Raw genomic sequence first — 18,520 nt, forward strand, 5'->3', positions numbered from 1 at the left:
CTTCTATCATACAGGCAGCCCACACATCCGAGGAATACCGCCCCAAAATGCGCCACACTTTCACTTTTATACATATAATTTGAAGTGCGCAGCTTTGTACTAGGAGTTATTTAAATTCAAGCTACGACGTTGTGGAGTGTTCACAATACTTGCTAATGTCCCAACTTATCACAACTGAGAGAAAGTTGCTTCCAATTACAGTCGATATCGCCACATACAATCACGCCAATTCCTGTATGCGGCTCAAATCTTATCAGTTACTTTTGCTTAATTTCCTCCTGTATGCGGCTCAAATCTTATCAGTCACTTTTGCTTAATTTCCCCCTAAGCATAAATTGTTTATAATTATTTGTGATAGCTGTCACGTTTGGTTCTTACGCTTGCTTCTAATTTGTTAAAGAGTCTTAACCCCACCTTTCAGAGTATTTTCGTGAGGGTTAGTGGTAAATGGGGCCACAAGGTGGCAGTGCGTTATAACGCTTGCAATAATTATGTGCTGTGGTTGATGTCTTATTCGGCTGAACAACGAAGATCTGAGGAGAATCACTCTTCGAAAACTGTTTGCGCGCCGATTCACATTAATCTCACAATTGCGGTTACAGAGAACGCTTAGTCCTTTGCCTCGCTCACTTCTCCTCAAATTAACTTAATGCGCTCACCTCTTGAACTCACGTAGATACCAGTCTTCTTCCACTTGGGTCTTACTTTTCTTCAAAACTTCAAATCACGAGAACGCCCATGGTTTATACTGAATTTTACTGGTCACATTTAATCAGCTTAAAGTTCAAGGGAATTTGTTTTTCTTTAACTCACTCAAATATCAAAATTTGCCGGAATTCACGGAGGCTCCACTTTTTCCTCAACTCATATATTCTTCATGTGTGAAAAAACGCTTCACGATGTCATCCTTAAAAATTCTTCAGCGGTGGGTTCCCCGGCGTGCCGTCCTCGTCGCCAAATTTGTAAAGTAGACACGAATGTACTTTTGAAAGTGTCTCTTCATTTTAAGAAATACGACACACCGGGCGGAGCGCTCCGGTCACCAGCTCAGTTGTGGACAGCTGCAACTGCCCACGTCAACTGTTAATCAACTGTCAGATGGCAAGGTACAATGCCATCAGACATGCAAATGAGGGACGAGAGAAAGGGACGGGAACAGGGAAGGGACACAAGAGGTGAAGTTACAGCCGTAACAGGCACATAGCTGAATTCTATTGGAATCCTGTATAATGTCAGTTGGGGAAGGCTATCCTCTGCGTAGAACCTCTGTGCTCTCCCTTGTACCTCCGACCTTGAATGAACCATTCTTACCTTGAACTGGTATGCCGTCCTCACTACAGAATCTAAACAAAAATGATCACCAAAGTATCCGGAACAAGTCTGCCAGACAAATGTTTTTATAATACACTGGCTACCTGTTACCAGAAAAATATCCTTCAAAGTCCTCTACATTGGTCATCAACCGACCTAAGATCTGAAAGTTAACTTCCCCACAATCATAACTAAAACTATACAACCAAAAGAAAATCCTTAGATTACGATCTGCACCTCTACTGGAAATACCCGAATACCACAAAGAGTATTGTTGGGAGCAGCTTCAGTGCACAAAAGTTTACCATTTTGGCATGGATGTATAAAAAGCAGGGTGGCAAGTTGTTCACCCTCATTGACGTCAATTGGGGGATCACCAGGTGTCACAGCTGCAAACCCTGGCTTGCCCTTTGTGACCCCTGGAACTGTCCTTGCGACCCCTGGCTCAGGGGATGCAAGGCAGCATCAAGAACAGAAAGCATATAGGGCTTTACTAGAGCCAGGTTTGCGTTCGGTAGATCTCTCTCTTTGCCACACCTTTAGGCAGCAAAAACAGGATTTTTAGGATTTAAGTGTGAGACAAAGGGTGGGAAATCTGAGCTATATATCCCATCCATAGTACCTTGAGAGGAATGACTGAGGGGTTAGTCCCTTGAGAGGAATGACTGGGTGTTAGTGTGTGTTGGCACACTAATTACAGAAGATGATCACACAGGCTGCAGTCCCGATCACCTTTAATTGCTGTTGCTGGCATTGTTAGGAGCCATCTGGGTCACTTTCTGCTGCTATGTTCTGTATTTACAGTGCCGTGCAGCATGCCCCAGAATAAGTCTTCCATTTCCATTATTTTTTCTTCATGGCTTTGGCGCATGGCAATGGCCTGCCCACTTTAACATGGACTGTCTCTCACTGACTGGCTGTAAACTCTGGCGAGGCGGACCATCTATGCATCTTGAGCACGCTTTTCTTTGCCTGTGAACCCCTCTGGTCTTTTCATTCAAGTGCGCCAGTGGACCAATTTTGGGGAGTAGCACAGACCACTGACACCACGATTGTGTGCAAAAGGCTGCTTTACTGAAACAGGTGGACATCACATAAACTACCCTAGGCCATGTGACTTACAAAACAAACACCTCACTATACAGAACTGGTCGCTAATGTTAAGTATCCCCCCACCCCTATATGTGCCCCCACCCACAACAACTTAATTCTCTAGTTCCTCGATTGCTGATCTTCTGCCACTGAGACCTTTAAACTCACTTCCAGCTTTACTGCAACAATTAACCTCGAACTAACTTAACTCCTTGTAACGAGGTAGGAAGGCATACATCTCGGGAATGGTGGATTCCTTGCCCTGCTGACCATGCATCGCCTCCTTCTTTACAGACTGACCAGTGGAAGGACGGTCCGATCGGCCATGACGACGCGGAAGAACATAGCGGCTCCTTTAACTGGGCGTTCGTATCTATGGAGGAGGAACCGCCCCCGAAGGACGTCAGCGAGACCAGATTGGTCAAAAGTCGGGAAATGATGTACGCGGGGTGTGTGATCACCCCGGAGGAGCGGAAGGTGGAAGCAACCACGGAGCAGAGCAGAGGAATCGGAGGAGACGAAGATAGAGACATCCCGAAGGTACATCGCGGAGAAGACGGAGAGGCGGAGAAAGGAGGAAAGCCAGGAGGCCAACGACCCCGTGAACCGCCGTGCCACACTCCCGAGGGAGGAGTGTGGCTGTCACAGGTACGGCGTCGTTGGGCAGCCTGGGTGGGGAGCCGGAGTGCTCGAGTGTGAATAGTGTATAAAGTCCCGGTTCGTCCCTCACCTCTGTATTTTTCCCTTCCATTCCATTTCCCTTTTCCTCTCCTGTACCTCTCCTCAAACCCCCCCCCCCCTTCGTTCACCATGCACTGTACAAGGATTGAGCACGTTACACTGGGTCTACCCTCACATTACCCGGCCCCTCTAGGTGCACCTCCTCTAGAGGACTTGAACTAACGGCCTCCCTCTTTGTTGGTCTCTTGCATGTCACGGAGCCGGCGCTATCCAAAGAGGCGACACACCGAAGCCCCACCAACAGACGGGAGAAGACCACCGCCACACACCCAAGCGCATTCTCCTGAGATCGATTGACCCAGCGGAGACGAAAGACTTTTATGTACAAAAGAACTATAAAAATAAAACCATCTTTACCCTCACTACCTGGTGTCACGGTCGTCCCTACTCCCACGCCCACACTCCTTAATGAACCTTCCTTGTCCAGGAATAAGCTTGTCTACCCCAGCGTGGATTGCCACTGTCAACAACAATGAACTTCGAGGAACCATGCCAACTTCTCGGCCAACCGCTACTGCTTCAAAGCGACAATCATACATGATTAACTCCGCCCTTGCTCACCTGTTCCAGACAAAGCCTGCCCTAAGCAAACATATTTCAGAATCCAGAGGACCTTAAACCCCTAGCTCGAGGGATAGGCCAAAAGGCTATGGGCCTAGTACCAGCCACTCTGTCACTGAGATAAAATGGTGCCTAGTCACCTAAAATATCTACCTATTTATACCTTGGGTTATAAAACTAGCCCAATTCAGCCCAAACCGCCAGCAGTCTTTGTCTGCTCCATTTCCCCAATAATCCCAGAAGGCATACCTCCCTGTGGTCAGCTGTCCCCCAAAAAGCCATTGGGGAATAGGGGGAACAGCACATACCACTGACACCATGATAGTGTGAAAAATGTGGGCCTATCCATAGCCTTTTAACACTGTGAGCCATTCAGTACTGATGCAAAGAATAACGGAGATAGGGATTGGCACACCAGCCCATGATCTCCTGCAATCCTTTGTTTCAGATAAAGAGCTAACATTCATGCTAGGAAAATGTGTCTCCACTTCCTTCTCCTTCCTGTGTGGCATACCACAGAGATCGTCGCTTAGTCCCTCCCTGTTTAATATCTAAGTGGTACCCATTGCCAAACTCATTAGATTTTTCGGCTTTTAAACTATCTCCTACGTGGATGCAGAATTGAAGAGGTGACACATCGATTGAACAACTGTATGCATGCAGCGTTTAGCTAGCTGAGCAACCATTGTTTTAAGCTCAATTTGTAGAAATACAAAATACTTCTGTTGGGGTAGGATACCTCCTTCTGGAGTGATAGTTGGTGGCCATAGAAATTGAGAACTCTCCTGACCCCAGTTCCTTACGTGAGAAATAATGGATTCATTTTTTATTCAAAACTCTTGTTCAGCGAACAAAAAAATTATCTCACATCTATCTGTTTTTATCAGCTAAAAATGCTCAGGAAAATCCTGCCCTTTAGTCCAAAAGACTTACAAAGGACTGTGGTCATTTCTCTGGTCCCATCAAGCCTACAGTAATGCACTGCATTTGGGCATGGAGAAGGGCTCTCTTAAGAAATTGAAGAAATTGCAGTGTGCTTAGAATGCAGCTGCTCGACTGATTAAAAACATCAAAACAATTTACCTTGTCTCATAGGCCCTGGAGAAGCTGCACTGGCTCCTGGTTAAAAAAAAGAGCAGTGTTTAAGGCACTGTGCACAGCAAACAAAGCACTCCACAGCTTCGGGTCAGAATACATTAAGAACCCAATTTCATGGTATGTCCCCGGAAGATGCCTTCATTCTGAGATCTCCAAAAATGTAAGGTTACAAAGAATTCACACACCCTCGTGGAGTGGCAAATTTTAATACACTCAACTTGCAAACTCTAGAATCTGCTCCCCTAGCCTTTTAGAAGCCAGTCAAACTTGCTGATATTTCAGAAACAGCTCAAAAGATGGCTATTCTCACTCTCTATGTAGATATAAAAACTTTCTAAATGCAGAAGTTTCTCCTTGGTAAAGACGCTAGCCCCAAGATTGCGCTCTATGAAAATAAATATAAAATATCAATATCAAATATCAAAAAAGCCTCTTTATTGAAACAGGTGCACATCACAGAAAACAACCCTGCACCATTTGCCTTACAAAAGTAACACCTCACTATACAGAACTGGTCATCTATGTTAACTACCCTCAACCACTAAATGTCCCTCCTCCCCACAACTTCATTCTGTAATTCTCTAGTTCCTCCTGTACTGATCTTCTGCCACTGAGACCTTTGAACTCCCCTTCAGTTTTACTGCAACTATTAACCTCTAACTTAACTCCCTAATGAGCCTTTTACTTTCTGACTCGCCCCGGCATGAGCTAGTCTACCCATTCCCTTTGAGCCTGCATAGCCGCTCTCAACAACAATAAACTCCAGTAAACCATGCCAACTTCTCATTCAGGCGCCACCCAGAAAAAGTCCCTGTCTCGACTATTTCTGCACGCCCCCCACCCCCCATCACACTGCTCATTAACGAATATTCAACACCTTGGCCAACACGTCTGACAACCGAACCAAATACAGTTCCATACCATATTGTGATAAATGGACACCGTCACCACGGAAAAATTCAACATTGTCCTACAGAAGATACTGAATGCTCTCTTCTACCAATTCCACGGTCCCTACAAAAAGATAGTATCTCCTTGTTGTGTTTTCTTATAGCCCTGTCGAAAGCAGCTAGTGAGCCCCACTCCAGACCTTCCAAAGGATCAACTTAGTCCACAAACGTGGCAACCAGACCATAGGCGCTGGATCTCCTTTAAATCCTCCTTTATGGATTTTAACAATACTAGCCCATTTCCTAAGACCAATAACATTCTCCCCTAAGTGCAGCAAATAAAAAACCCGGGCATCTACCCCACCATCAACTTAATAAGACAGGGTAGCAGATCCCCCCAACACATGCCTCCTTTGCCATGCCAAATCACATGCTATACTTTAGAATACAGGCTCAAGTTTGTCCCACTGTTGCTCTGTCTCGCCTGTGTCTCAGCCCACTTAACGAAAGTGTACCCCACAATCCATAAAGACAAACTGCAACCTCTGGGACTGGAACCTCACCTGAAAGATACAAATAATACAATTACAACTGGAAATGACTCAACACTCCCCTCCCCCTCAAACATAACGCTGGAAATAGTCAGCAGACGAACTACCCAAACCCATGATACTGCCCCTAGTACAACCTCTCCTACCCGCTTCAGTTGCTACACCAAGCCTAAATGATCGCGTCCCATTACTTCTTGGCTCTACTTCTAATTGTGCCAGTGCTTTGCGCAATACAGTCAACAGTTGAAGTGATGTCACTGGCCTACCATCTCAGTGCTGAAAGACTCTACTCACCGCCAAGTGGTTCTATGCCTGTAAGGATGACCCCCAGCGCACCAGGCAGAACTTCTTCACTAAAAATTAAGCAGAACTGATGTCTGATCTGTCTTGGATTTGGGTGCCAAACCTGAAAACCCTATGCACACCGGTGTGCCTCGTCCCATAACACTCCTCAACCCCATCTATCCCCTAGGTAGCTCTGAAACCCGAAACACACCAAAGAACATCGAAGTCATCAAAGTAGAAAAGAATAGTGTCCTCTTCCCCGCGACAAATACCCAGCAAGACCAAAATCACGTCGCACAACAAACCCAGGGTTAATGGCCTCCTCTTCAGTCCTTTACAATATGTCTCCCTAGCCCAACTTTCCAACATCCATCTACCCAATTCACCGGCTGATAGAGCGTAACCCCAAGGCAGCATGCTGATGAAGGCAATGCCCGCCAGTATGCCTGAAATCATTACCCATGACTGACATTTATCAATCAATAACAAAATGAATTGAACTACATCCTCTGTCCTGGACCATTCCTCCTGCCTCCCCTGTGCTCCGCTAGCTAAGAATGCTGACCAGGCCTGCGTATAAGCCGTCCTTCTAGTAACCACTAAAGAATTTATACCACTAAGTGTAACATCCTCTGTAACCTACTGTCTTGAGGAATCCGGGTCCTGACTCTGTATGCCTCCATGGCCAGCCCATGAAAGCTCTCCCACTGTGAATGACACAAAGCATCCACAATGTCACTGTCCATGACAGGCACATGACGAGCTCTAAAACGAATGTCATACTTCAAGTATAAAGACTCGCAGCAATTTATGCACCTGTGCATCTCTGGCTGACTGTTTCTTGACCACCTGCAACTCAGATATATTGTCACATCCCAACAAGACTCTTTTGTGTGCCAGATATTCCCCCATGTCACTGCCACCACTACAGGAAAGAATTCTAGAAAGGCAATGCTGTGTCCCCTCCCTTTTCCCGTTCTGTGGCCATACCTCCGGGCACCATCTGCCCTGCCAGTACAGTCCAAAGCCAATCGCCCCAGCTGCATCTGAATATATATTTGGGCCTTCAATTCCACTTCTCTCAGTGCTATCAATGGCACACCATTGAATGATTTCAGAAACACTTGCCACATCCTCAAATCCTCCCTGACACCAGCTGATAACCTCATATGGTGATTTGCCAGAGGGAGCCCAGACAGTGACATCCCTAGTCTCCTGTAGAATGTCCTTCCTACTCTCACTACCCAGCAGGCAAAATTCTAATTTCCAAACAGAACCTGGGCCCCCTTTACTGTTACTTTGGGTTTTGCTAACATAACATACAGGAGCAATTACATGGTCAGTTTTTTGTCTTCTGACAATCTGGCTTGTATGGCCCCAGAGTCAATCTCGATATCTAAAAATGACAGTACCGTGCTGAGTGTCACTGTCTTCTCATGAGCCAGCGGCACCCCCAAGTCCACCATGAGCTCCTGAAAACTTACCAATAGCTGCTGGAACTCCGTGGAACCGAGTTTCCCCACAAAAAAGATATCGTTCAGGTAGTGTGTAACGCGCTTGTGTCCTGTGTACCATGAAAACAGTAATTGTAGAAACAGTACACAAAGGATTGAACAGCCCATGGGGAGGGACTTACCCACATACCACTGGTCCTTGAATTGTATGCCCAGGAGATGAAAATCATCAGGGTTTACTGCCAACAAACTGAAAGTTTGTCACTCTAAACCAGACTTGTTTTATTCCCCTGCCCCGCCCACCTGCAATCCCATTCGCCGCCCCGCTCCCGCCTCCCAGCTGCTCCTCCCTCCCACATCCCCTCAAATGGAAGCCGCGCAGCGGTGAAAGGAGCGACCTATGACCCTGCTCGCAGGCAGGTCGTTCCCCATGCTGCTACACGGCTCTGCTTGCATTGTTTTTGCCTAATCTTGTATTTTTCCCCTGTGCCTAACTTGCTTTCTTGCCCAGACTTGTCTTTATTCCCCTGTGCCTGTACTTGCTTTCTTGCCCAGACTTGTTTTTATTCCCCTGTGCCTGTACTTGCTTTCTTGCCCAGACTTGTTTTTATTCCCCTGTGCCTGTACTTGCTTTCTTGCCCAGACTTATTTTATTCCCCTGCCCCGCCCACCTGCAATCCCATTCGCCGCCCTGCTCCCGCCTCCCAGCTGCTCCTCCCTCCCACATCCCCTCATATGGAAGCCGCGCAGCGGTGAAAGGAGCGACCTATGACCCTGCTCGCAGGCAGGTCGTTCCCCATGCTGCTACATGGCTCTGCTTGCATTGTTTTTGCCTAATCTTGTATTTTTCCCCTGTGCCTAACTTGCTTTCTTGCCCAGACTTGTCTTTATTCCCCTGTGCCTGTACTTGCTTTCTTGCCCAGATGTGTTTTTATTCCCCTGTGCCTTTACTTGCTTTCTTGCCCAGACTTGTTTTTATTCCCCTGTGCCTGTACTTGCTTTCTTGCCCAGACTTGTTTTATTCCCCTGCCCCGCCCACCTGCAATCCCATTCGCCGCCCTGCTCCCGCCTGCCAGCTGCTCCTCCCTCCCACATCCCCTCATATGGAAGCCGTGCAGCGGTGAAAGGAGCGACCTATGACCATGCTCGCAGGCAGGTCGTTCCCCACGCTGCTGCACGGCTCTGCTTGCATTGTTTTTGCCTAATCTTGTATTTTTCCCCTGTGCCTAACTTGCTCTCTTGCCTAGACTTGTCTTTATTCCCCTGTGCCTGTACTTGCTTTCTTGCCCGGACTTGTTATTATTCCCCTGTGCCTGTACTTGCTTTCTTGCCCAGATTTGTTTTTATTCCCCTGTGCCTGTACTTGCTTTCTTGCCCAGACTTGTTTTTATTCCCCTGTGCCTGTACTACTTGCTTTCTTGCCCAGACTTGTTTTATTCTCCTGCCCCGCCCACCTGCAATCCCATTCGCCGCCCCGCTCCCGCCTCCCAGCTGCTCCTCCCTCCCACATACCGTCATATGGAAGTTGCTACGGCGCACCAGGACCCCTGGACGCCCGACACCGCTAAGATGACAGAACCCTCCACGCACTCAACACCGGACGATCACACACCTGCTTCCTGGCCGCCCGGAAGCTCACCCACGGAGCTTTCACCTGCCGGAACTGCAGCTTCACAAGCATCCGCCCCACCATGCTGGCGACCAGGAAAGAACTCAACCACCTCAGATGAATCCTTCTCAACACCCGCTCCGCCCGAAAACATGCCATTGAACTCTGGGACCTACTCGACTCAACCTCCTCAGACGTCGCCTTCCCGACGGACACCTGGCTGAACCCCGCCTCGGCACCCGACATAGCCATAGCCATCCCGGAAGGCTACAAGATCACCCGCAAGGACCGCACCAACAGAGCAGGAGGAGGAATCGCCATCGTCCACAGGAACACTCTCAGAGTCTTGACCAACACCGACGACACCCTCAGCACCGCCGAGCACCTGCACTTCCAGATCCACACCGACCCCAACACCACCCTCAGAGGAACCCTCATCTACAGACCGCCTGGACCCCGACCACAGTTCAGCGACTCCATCGCCGACTTCGTCAGCACACACGCCCTCGCCTCCATGGACTACATCCTCCTCGGGGACCTGAGCTTCCACCTCGAGAACAATGACGACACCAACTCCACCACCCTGATCGACAACCTAGCCAACCTCGGACTCAGACAACTCGTCACAACATCCACCCACTCCGCCGGTCACACGCTTGACCCCATCTTCTCCGCAAGCCCCCACGTCTCCTTCAACCATACCACCGAACTCCACTGGACCGACCACCGCTGCATCCACTTCACCTTCAAGAAACCCACCACGCACCACCGCACCCAACAGATGCCTCACCGCTGCTGGAGCAAAGTCACCGAAGACCAGCTAACCACCACCCTCGCCCAGAGCCCACCCGCCGACCATCCCGATTCTGACACCGTCGCCCACAACCTCAGACAGTGGATCAACGACTGCGCCAACACCCTCGCCCCGATCAAGAAACCCTCCAACAATCATACCAACAAGAAAGCCAGCTGGTTCACTGAAGACCTCCGGGCCTCCAAGCAAACCTGCCGAAAGCTGGAGAAGATCTGGCTCCGTGAACGAACACCGGACAGCCACACTGCCCACAAGAATGCCACCTGCAGACACCATCACCTCATCAGATCCGCCAAAAGAGCCTCCTTGAAAGACCGCCTAGACAACAACGTGCACAACAGCAAAGAGCTCTTCAACATCGTGAAGGAACTCTCCAACCCCAGCTCCAACACCAACGACGTCCAACCCTCGCAAGACCTGTGCGACTCGCTGGCCACCTTCTTCCACCGCAAGATCATAGACATCCACGACAGTTTCAACGCCACGACCGCCACAAGAACCACTGAGACCTCTTCCCCCACGACCACCATCAGCACCAACCGCCTGCTCTACTGGACCAACATCAACGACGATGACACCATCAAGATCATGAACACCATCCACTCCGGATCTCCGTCAGATCCATGCCCACACCACATCTTCAACAAAGCCAGCCCATCCATCGCGCCCCATCTCCGGAAAGTCATCAACACCTCCTTTGAGACAGCAACCTTCCCTGAGAGCTGGAAGCACGCCGAGATCAACGCCTTACTCAAGAAACCCAATGCGGACCCCAAGGACCTCAAGAACTTCCGTCCGGCCCATCTCCCTGCTCCCGTTCCCGGCAAAGATCATCGAGAAGACCGTCAACAAACAACTGACTCGCTACCTCGAGGAGAACAACATCCTGGACCCTTCCCAGTCCGGGTTCCGCAGCAACCACAGCACCGAGACTGCCCTCATCGCCGCCACTGAAGACATCAAGTCTCTGCTGGACAACGGAGAAACGGCGGCCCTCATCCTTCTGGACCTGTCAGCCGCCTTCGACACGGTCTGTCACCACACACTACGAACACGCCTCCACAACGCTGGGATCCAAGAGAAGGCCCTGGACTGGACCACCTCCTTCCTCTCCGGCAGAACACATAGCGTCCACCTTCCCCCTTCTGCTCCAAAGCCACCGAGATCATCTGCGGCGTACCCCAGGGCTCATCCCTCAGCCCAACCCTGTTTAACATCTACATGGCACCGCTCGCCCACGTCGCCCGTCGGCACGACCTCAACATCCTCTCCTACGCCGATGACACCCAGCTGATACTCTCCCTCACCAAGGACACCCACACCGCCAAAACCAACCTTCACGAAGGAATGAAGGCCGTTGCTGAATGGATGAGGAACAGCCGATTGAAGCTGAACTTGGACAAGACGGAGGTCCTCATCCTCGGATCCAACCCTTCGGCCTGGGATGACTCCTGGTGGCTGACCGCACTGGGAACCGCTACAACACCCACCGACCACGCACGCAACCTAGGGGCCATCCTCGACTCCACCCTCTCCATGACTAAACAGGTTAACGCCGTCTCCTCCTCCTGTTTCAACACCCTCCGCATGCTCCGTAGGATCTACAAGTGGATCCCCATTGAAACGAGAAGAACAGTCACCCAGGCCCTTGTCAGCAGCAGGTTGGACTATGGAAATGCACTCTACGCAGGAGCCTTGGCCAAACTCCTGAGACGGCTCCAACGCATCCAGAACGCCTCTCCACGCCTGATCCTCGACATCCCTCGCCGCAGCCACATCACACCCCACTTGAGAGACCTGCACTGGCTCCCGGTCAACAAGAGGATAACCTTCAAGCTCCTCACCCACGCACACAAGGCACTCCACAACACCGGACCAACGTACCTCAACAGACGACTCAGCTTCTACACCCCCACCCGCCAGCTCCGCTCCGCCGACCTTGTCCTCGCTACAGTCCCCCGCTTCCAAAGAGCGACCTGAGGCGGCAGATCGTTCTCCCACCTCGCCGCCAAGACCTGGAACTCCCTCCCCATCCACCTACGGCAGACCCAAGACCTGTTGATCTTCAGAAAACTCCTCAAGACCTGGCTTTTCAAGCAGTAGCAGCATTCCCCACCCCAGCGCCTTGAGACCCTCACGGGTGAGTAGTGCACTTTACAAATGATATGATATTATATATATGATATGATATGATATGATAAGTGCCCACAGTCTCACTCTTTCCACCAAGGACAGAGCCACATCTACTGATGAATAGGACATGGATACCTGATTTTCTGGGATAAAATCATTCAACGAGGTGCCTAACAGCTATGATAAGTGCTGAATTAACCTGAACTGATCTTTTTCTTTTTTTTGGCACCACCCTGATAGGGTACACAATCAAATTTTCCATGGGCTAATCGTCAAAGGGGCCCGCCATCCTTCCATCCTGAATCTCCTTCTGCAACTTGCCCCTCGCCATCTTTTAGTGTACCTGTATTGATGTCAAATTCTGTGCCATGCCATAGCCTCGAGCCTTCGCATACCAATTTGAATCCCTCATGTGAATCCCTCCAGCAACATTCTAGTGTCATGCTTTTTATTGTAATGTGCTAGCCAGAACAATAGTCTCCGTAGCTTAACTGGTGTATGAGCCCTTCCACCCAGATCTTTGTGCCCCCATCCACCCCAGAAACCTGTTGCATGACCCTGCTGCTGTAACCCTGCAGTCCTGTGCTGTTGCTTCCAGTGGCTTGTGAAGGACCCTGTGTGACCACCCACCCCATAGCAATGCATGAAAGGGTGTCGGCCGGCCCATTTGGAGCATTCATTCCAGAACTTGCAATACTCTCTTGTGCAGAGACCCTTATTGAAGTCCTGTCTGACTACCCAGTCCCTTACCAGATGTCCCCACCCTTTCCCTGGGGTGGGACGCCTTGGAAAGGGGCGGCCAGACAATACCTCAGAATCAATTTGTTGCATAAAATGGTCCACCTCTTGACTACCTCAATTCCGATTGCTGTAAAAGCTCAGAATATTGAGTTGATCAAGCGAGGAAAGTGTAGGATGGGAACAACAGGGAAGGAGACCCAATAGGAAACAGCACCATAAGTAAGGAAAATGCAACTTACCCAGTATGCATCTGTTCTTGGCAAATAGAGCTGTAGGGTCATATGCTTTAGCATAGATCGCCATCTGGTGTTGGGTCCGGATGTTTGCATGTTGTTTTTGTTCGAAGAAGTCTTGTAGTCACGAGATAGGTGAGTCCTCCTTTCAGTGATAGTGTGCATGGACATCGACTCCATCCTTAGATTGTTTTGCCATAAAGGGTGATGAGGGAGTTAGTAAGTAGTACAGTAGATGTCCATGTAAATTGTATCCAAGTAAGATATCACTGCAACAGGTAAAGGTACCCGATGAGGTGGGTGGGCGCATATGACTCCACAGATCTATATGCCAAGAACAGATGCATACTGGGTAAGTAGCATTTTCCGTTCGAGGCATAGGAGCTGTAGATCATATGCTTTAGCATAGACTATAAAGCACTTATTTCTGAAGCGGTGGCTAATCTGTAGCTGTTGCATTGGTTTTGAAATAGTGTTAGTAAAACTGCCTGGCCCACACTAGCTTGTTGTTTTGTTAACACATCCACACAATAATGTTTTGTGAATGTGTGTGGTGTAGACCATGTTGCAGCTTTGCAGATGTCGTCTTTGGGTATGTTTCCTAAAAATGCAATAGAAGCTCCTAGTTTGCATGTGTAGAGTGCGCTCTAGGGGGAATTGGCAATGTGCATTTAGCTTTAGTGTAGCATATCTGAATGCACTTAACTATCCACCTTGCAATGCCTCATTTTGATATGTGATTGCCTTTATGTGGTGGAGCAAAAGCAACAAAAAGTTGTTTGGTTTTCCTAAATGGTCTGTTCTTTCTATCTAGTATGCAATTCTCTCTTAACATCTAATGTGTGAAGGCCACGTTCTGCCACTGAATCTGGTTGAGGGAAGGACACAGGCAACACAAAAGATTGGTTGATATGAAAGGCAGAGATGAATTTAGGTGAAAATTTGGGGCTAGTCATAAACCACTTTGTTTTGGTGTATTTGTAAAAATGGTTCCTCTATGGTTAGTGCCTAAAGCTCACCAACTCTTAGAGAAGTGATGGCTGTAAGGAAGGCTTCCTTTCAGGTGAGAAATTGTATTTCACATTTGTGCAACTGCTCAAAGGGTGGACCCATGAGTCTTCTAAGGACTATGTTGAGATTCCAAGGTGGAGAAGGTAGAAGTCTCAGGGGAATGAGTCTTTTAAGTCCTTCCATAAAAGCTTTAATAGCGGGCACTCTAAAAAGAGACAACTGCTGTCTATTTTGCAGATATGCAACTATTACAGCGAGATGTAAGCGTTTGGATGTGTACGCTAAATTGGAACGTTGTGGGTGTAATAGATAGCAAATGATATCTTGAATTGAAGCATGTCATGGATCGATGGGATTGTTGTTACAGTAAATGACAAACCTCTTCCACTTTGCTGCGTAGCATGTTCTTGTAGTAGGGCGTCTAGCCTCTTACATAACATTCATCCAGTCTGGTGGAACATTAAGGTAGCCAAGATTTCAGGTGCCAGATCGCAAGGTTGAGTTGATTGGGATCTGGATGTTTTATCTCTTCATGGTTCTGAGTAAGAAACCTGGGGGAAAGGTGTAGTTTTTGTTTGGGGAACTACTGATAGCTTCAACAGAGTTGTGAACCAGTGTTGATGGGCCCATGTGGGTGCAACTAGGATAAGCGTCAGAGAGTGCTGTTTGAGTTTTCGAACCAGTAACCTAATGGGTGGGTGAGGTAGAAAAGCGTAAGCAAATATCCCTGACCGACTCATCCATAGTGCATTGCCTTTGGACAATTGGTGTGGATGCCTGGACGCGAGGTTTCTGCATTTTTCATTTAGGTGGGTGGCGAACAGCTCTATCTCTGGGAAGCCCCACATTTGGAAGAATGGGAGGAAAACTTGAGGGTGGAGTTCCCATTTGTGGATCTGCTGTCGTAGACGACTAAGCAGATCTGCAATTTGGTTGTTTACTCCTAAATGATGTTCTGCAAGGAGATTTATTTTTTAACGGTATGGCTCATCTCCAGATGCTCTGTGCTAGCTGGAGAGAGTGCGTCCCACCTTGCTTTTGTATGTAGTACATCGCTGTTGTGTTGGCTGTGCGAGCCAGGATAGCTTTGCCTACTAGATGAAGTTGAAATGCTTTTAATGCTTTAAAAATTGCTAGCAGCTCAAGATGGTTTATGTGGAGTTGTTTTTGTTGCAGAGTCCACATGCCCTGAATGGTACGTTTTTCCAGATGAGCTCCCCAACCAGTGAGGGATGCGTCTGCTGTTAGAACTATCTGTGGAACCGGATCGACAAATCGCCGCCCCTTGGAAAGGTTTGGTATGTTCCATCACTGCAGAGAGCGATCAATATGGCAATCTACCAACACCAGATCTGATAACTGACCTTGAGCCTGGTTCCACTCACGTGCTAAGCATTCCTGTTGTATTTGAAGTCTTGCATAGGGAACGATTAAAATGCAGGAAGCCATCATTCCGATCAATTGCATGAACACTTGGCCTGGTAAAGAAAGTTGAGGCTTAAACTGATATTAGAGCTTGCATGTTGAGAATCCTGACTGGGTTGAGGTACACTAGAGCTTTTGAGTGTCTATTGGGGCTCCTAGACACACTTGTGTGTTGGATGGTTGGGTGAGACTTGGTGAGGTTTACAGTGAACCCCAAGTCATGAAGCAGCTGGACTGTCTTTCGAGTGTGGTGTAGGCAGCTTTGTTGTGATCTGGCTTTTATCAGCCAGTCATCTAGGTAAGGGAAGACATGAATGTGCTGTCTTCTTAGATGAGCTTCGAGGCACTTGGTGAAAACCCTGGGTGCTGTAGTTACTCCGAATGGGAGAACTTTGAACTGAATATTTTGTCAGTCTACCACACACCGGAGATATTTTCTGTGTGCAGGGTGAATGGGAATATGGAAATAGGTACCCTTTAAGTTTAGAGTGGACAGAAAGTCGCCTTGCTGGAGTAGTGGGAGCACCTGTTGGAGTGTGACAATGTGAAAGTGGCACAGCTGACTGAGGTCTAGTATAGGACTGAGAGAGCTGTCCTTTTTGGCAATCAAGAAATACAGGGAGGGGGGCGTGGCTTGATGCCAGAAGAAAATGGCTGATCTCCACTGACGCTCCGCAGCAACTCAGGAGGGTTTTCGACCTTGTTCCAGTTACCTGCATGTTATGTGACAGTTTATCCTCATGGAGATTTAAATTTTTTGAAAACGGTTACACGCACTACAAACACTATTTTGAGGAGCCCAAAGAAATATTTGGGAATGGCAATCATGGATATTTAAGAAACTGTTGAAGATAATACAAATGTCTTGATAACATGCTGCACTGTTTCTATCAAGAATATTACTTGTAATTACATTGTACTCATAAGGTGGCACAACAAAGAAGCGTTTGCCTATGAATATTATCCATTGAGATGTGGCTTGACTCCAGAAGAGGTTGGTTGTTCTCTGTTAAAACTTTGTGGCATATCAAGAAGTTTTTCAACCTCCTTTCCAACTGCCTGCATATTTATCTGCTGACTTCGACTCCCTCATTCCATAAACCTTGCTAAATTGCAGTAGTTTGGTTTAATTGATCAGTGAGCAGCTTTGGGAATCCTTTTTTCCCTCAGTGTATACGGCGCGTTTTTCTTCACGGATCTCGCGTCCAACGTATTGAATTTCCTGAAGGAATCTTTGCTCTCACCACAACATTGCTATTTTTGTTGAATGCTCCTCTCAAATAATTTCGTCATCTTCTCTTTCAACATATCTCCTTGACGGAATATCCATGACAAATTTTCAGTCTCTTTTACTGGCTCACATTATGTAAAGGTGTCTTTTTAAGCTTTTGACTTTTTTGCTATAATAGTATACCGTACAAAGTACTTTGCCCTCACAACTCTAACCTCTTTCAATAATTATAACCATCCTTGTTGTGTGTAAGTGCTGTATGTTTTATGGGGAGAACAAAACCAGTGAGGCGTTCCACACAATTGTCTGCTTCGTCATCTCCCCATGAAGACTATAATCCTTTCAATATTCTTCAGTCCAGCATGGAACAGAGTTCTAGCAATAATGTATCCCTGCCTTTGGGTACTTCTTCACCATCTTCTAATATTCCACTTCCAACTACGAAGCCTTTGCTCAAATCATCGGTTTCCTCTACTCTTTCATCTGGCAAACGTGTTAAAAAAGGACCCTCCATCTCGTGCCACTTCTCTTCCACCCACATCTCTAGACTTACTTTTGGAAGAAATTCGTGCTCTTCGTCCTCATATGGAAGAAACTATAATCGCTTACAAGCTTCGGAGGATAAGTGGTCACACATGGAAAACAAAGTTGTACAAGTGAAACAACGTGTTAATTTTCTTCAAGTTGTGGTAGATGGGATTCCCACAATGCAAACAGAAATTACATCTCTTAAAAAACAAATTGAAAACCTTGAAAACCGTAAAAGACGTAACAATCTGCATCTATATGGTCCGGTAGAGGGGCAGGAAGGTTCAGATACTATAACAGTTTTCAAATCTTTTCTTCCAAACATTTTGGGTATTCCTGAGTCTCCAAGTCTCAATATCCAAAGAGGACACCGCTTGGGACACAGCCCACATTCTCCAACTCCTTCTACAAGCCAAGAGGTGTTATTATGTATTTTTTTAGAATACACCGACTTGTTGAGAGTATTTCAAGCAGCCAAGATTAAAGGCTGAATATCCTGGCAGGGTTCTAATTTCTTCTTTTCTCAGGACAATGCGAAGGAAACAGCAGATAAAAGAAATACATTTTTAGATATGAGACCAGCATAGCGAAATTTTAATGCTAGATTTGGCCTATTTCACCCATGTCTGTTTACAGTAACTTACAAAAACAAAACAACGAATTTAGAAAATCCGGCTTTGCTGCAACGCTTAATCGACAACTGTAGAGAGGAGGACATGGACGTTTCCAGAGTTTCCAACATTTGATGTTATAATGCATAATTTCTTTCTTTTGCAAAGATACTTATACTATTTTTCCTCTGAAATTGGTGT

General features: G+C 47.5%; 1 long non-coding RNA gene across 2 annotated transcripts in view; it reads left to right on the plus strand.

Moving 5' to 3' along the window:
• Nucleotides 1-18,520, plus strand: part of LOC144755759 (uncharacterized) — a 246,395-nt gene that overhangs the window by 168,302 nt on the left and 59,573 nt on the right. For both annotated transcript variants that reach the window (XR_013594965.1, XR_013594964.1), the window contains exon 4: nucleotides 15,701-15,822. This is a non-coding gene — a long non-coding RNA (uncharacterized LOC144755759). The remainder of the gene's footprint in view (nucleotides 1-15,700; nucleotides 15,823-18,520) is intronic.

The sequence above is a fragment of the Lissotriton helveticus genome, chromosome 5_1 (genome assembly GCF_964261635.1).
Source record: "Lissotriton helveticus chromosome 5_1, aLisHel1.1, whole genome shotgun sequence".
NCBI classification, from domain to species: Eukaryota; Metazoa; Chordata; class Amphibia; order Caudata; family Salamandridae; genus Lissotriton; species Lissotriton helveticus.